This window comes from Pistacia vera, unplaced genomic scaffold, assembly GCF_008641045.1.
Source record: "Pistacia vera cultivar Batoury unplaced genomic scaffold, PisVer_v2 Contig412, whole genome shotgun sequence".
NCBI classification, from domain to species: domain Eukaryota; kingdom Viridiplantae; phylum Streptophyta; class Magnoliopsida; order Sapindales; family Anacardiaceae; genus Pistacia; species Pistacia vera.
The window spans coordinates 383,424-386,962 of record NW_022196238.1 but is presented as its reverse complement, the minus strand read 5'-3'; positions in this window follow the sequence as shown (position 1 = coordinate 386,962).

Here is a 3,539-nt window from a genome sequence, read left to right as displayed (position 1 = left end):
GATCCTTGTAATATATTTTTTTGTTTCTGCTGCGTGTATGGATCATTTACTAACAAGGACACACACAAAACAACTTTCTGGACACAGGAAGGGCACTATGAATTTCTGGTAATGCCCTTCGGCCTTACCAATGCACCGGCCACTTTTCAAGCAGTAATGAATGACGTCTTCAAGCCTTATTTAAGAAAAATTTTGTTAGTGTTCTTCGACGATATACTGATTTATAGTAGGGAAATGGGCAAACATGCGAGGCATCTAAGCATTATTTTGCAGGTACTATTAGAAAATCAGTTGGTGGTCAATCAGAAGAAATGTCATTTCGGGCAACCCCAGTTAGAATATTTGGGTCATGTGGTCTCAGCTAAGGTGTGGTTGTTGACCCCTCAAAGATATAAAGCATTATTAAATGGCCGGAACCAAGAGACATCAGGGCACTTAAAGGGTTTCTTGGGCTGACGAGATACTATCGCCATTTTGTTCGTGATTATGGAAAGATAGCCCTTCCACTCACTGCCCTATTAAAGAATGACTCATTTGTGTGGAACACAGCAGCTCAAGGTGCTTTTGAAGAGTTAAAAAGGCTCATGACAAGTGTCCCAGTTCTCCGGATGCCTAATTTCACTCAAGAATTTATCATAGAAACTGATGCTTCCGGGAGTGGGTTAGGGGCTGTATTGATGCAAGAGGGGCGACCTATTGCCTTTCTCAGCAAAGGTTTGTCTGTAAATTACAAACTGAAATCAGTCTATGAACGGGAATTAATGGCTATAGTTATGGCTGTGCAAAAGTGGCACCATTATCTTTTGGGAAGACGCTTTGTTATTCGGACAGATCAGCACAGTCTTCACTTCTTAACTGATCAGAAACTGTTGAGTGAGAATCAGCAAAAATGGGTTATCAAGTTGTTGAGGTTAGATTTTATAATTCAGTATAAACCTCGGCCACAAAACAAGGTAGCAGTCACTCTTCCTAGGATGTCTGACGTTGTTGAATAGCATGCTCTTTCTATGAGTTGTTTTTTGGGACTAGACAGTTTAGAAGATGCCATTCATCAAGATGACAGGTTACGCGGGATCATGCAACAGCTCCTAATCGACCCGAATAGCTACTCTCATTTTAGATTAGTGGGACGCCATCTGCTGTACCATAACAGGTTAGTGCTACCTAAATCTGGACTTCATATCCAGAAAATCTTATAGGAATTTCATGCCTCACCCATCGGGGGCCATTCAAGGTTCTTTCGGACATATAAGCGCTTCACGAATGTGGTGTTTTGGGAGGGAATGAAGAAAGACATCAAGGAGTTTGTGTCTACTTGCCCTATTTGCCAACAAAATAAATATGACACATTGAGCCCAATGGGTTTGCTTCAGCCATTGCCTATCCCTAACCAAGTGTGGGAAGATGTCTCTATGGACTTTATCATAGGGCTTCCCAAAGCGAATGGGGTCGATACAATTTTGGTAGTGGTTGATCGTCTTACAAAATATAGCCATTTTGTAACTCTGAAGCATCCTTACACAGCCAAAGTGATAGCTGATCTGTTTATCAAAGAGGTGGTCCGATTGCATGGGTTTCCCCATACCATTGTTTCAAATTAGGATAGGGTTTTCATGAGCAACTTTTGGGGTGAATTATTTAAACAGCCAGGGACCCAATTGCAAATGAGTTCAACCTACCACCCACAGACGGATGGTCAAATAAAGGTGGTAAATCGCTGCTTGGAGACATACCTTGGTGCTTTGTCAATAGCCAACCATAACAATGGCCAAAATAGGTTCCATGGGCAAAGTTTTGGTTTAACACCACTTATCATAGCTCCATAGGGATGTGTCCATTTAAGGCTCTCTATGGCCGTGACCCTCCTACGGTGTTCCACTATGCGAACCACACTTCTTCAGTCGAAGAAGTAGACTAGCAATTTTAGCAACGTAACCATATTATTGAGGAGTTAAAGGAAAATCTCTTAAAGCTCAAAACCGCATGAAGACTTATGATGATCGCAATCGACGAGAAATTATGTTTGAGATAGGGGAATCTGTGTATTTAAAGTTACAGCCATAAAGATTAAGATCTCTTACTCGTCGATATAATGAGAAACTTAGCCCGCGATTTTACGGTCCCTTTGTGATCACGGACAGAATTGGGGCAATTGCATACAGGCTGGCATTACCTTCTTTAGCGTGTATTCATGACGTTTTCCATGTTTTACAATTGAAAAGTGTTGGAGTAGGTGCCCTAGAGCCAATCAATTATTGTGGAATTGACTCTTTGTAATAATGTTCATTAATCAATAAAAGGCATTTTATTCTATATCATGTAAATCATTATTATTGCAATATGTATTGATATATATCCTTAGAATGGTAGAACCGTGACGAGGGTATCAAGTGTTTCAAATCTTGATAGTGAGAACCCTATGAGCACATATTGTGGCCATTCTAGAAACATCCGTAGCCCCAGTATTATTCTGAAGTAAGGGCACAGATAATACGGTAAGGCTATCATAGTGTTGAACGACCCTATCGAAAGACAGTGACTGTTCTCACTTGTCAAGGTTGTTTGGTGACAACCTAGTGCAACACATGGGTGTTTGCTGTAGGCGGATATACCACAACAAGTTCACTGGACTGACCCATCACAAGATTCTATATGGATGGTAACCCCAGTGTCTATGGAACAAATCCTCTAACGAATGGTGGTGCATGTGATCCTTAGACTTGAGATCACCGGAGCGCCTTGTGCACCGATTGGTGTAGTTTGACACTAGCCTAACGTAGTTTCTTTCAGAGCTGTCAATACGGTGATGATTGGCTGCATCAAGGAGTGTATCAAGACTATGGTGGATTGACAGAGGATTCATCACTCCCGGGTATGGGAGAAAGTTATCTCACGGCGCAATTCAGTATATGGCAATGACACTAGTTCTATGCCTTTGTCTCGTCGAGATAACGTATAATGAAAGGATCGAATTGCACGATAACCATATCGTTGACAGGTAGCTACTTTGCTGAATCTGAATCTATCGGGTTCGGGTGGCCATGATGCCTTGCTAGGGGCCAATCTTTGTCTGTGTATTAGTGAGACGATTAATTGGTGTTAATCACGATACTATACACTGCCGATATGATGAGGAGCCAATGTGTCACACACATAGAAGATAATTTAAGATCCAAGAAGAAAGAAAGGGCGTTTTTGTCTTTTAAGGTGAAAGGGTATTTTGGAAATTTCATAGTGTAATTAAATTTGCTGAGGTCGTAGCCTTTATTTAATTTGTTAGAAAATTAAATAAGTGAAATTACGTTTAAATGTGTGTTCGCACATATTTAAATATATTATCATTATTGTTAAATGTTAATATATATTTAAATATATATTAATTGATTTTAATTGAGAGAATGATGGAAAATAAAGTAAATCAAATTGGAAGTGTTTGGCAACATGGGGCGTTTGGGTTGGAACCCAAGCCTATTCCATATGGGATTAGAGGAACTTAATTAAATATAAAAGGAAAAGTGTGTGTTAATTAATTTGATGAA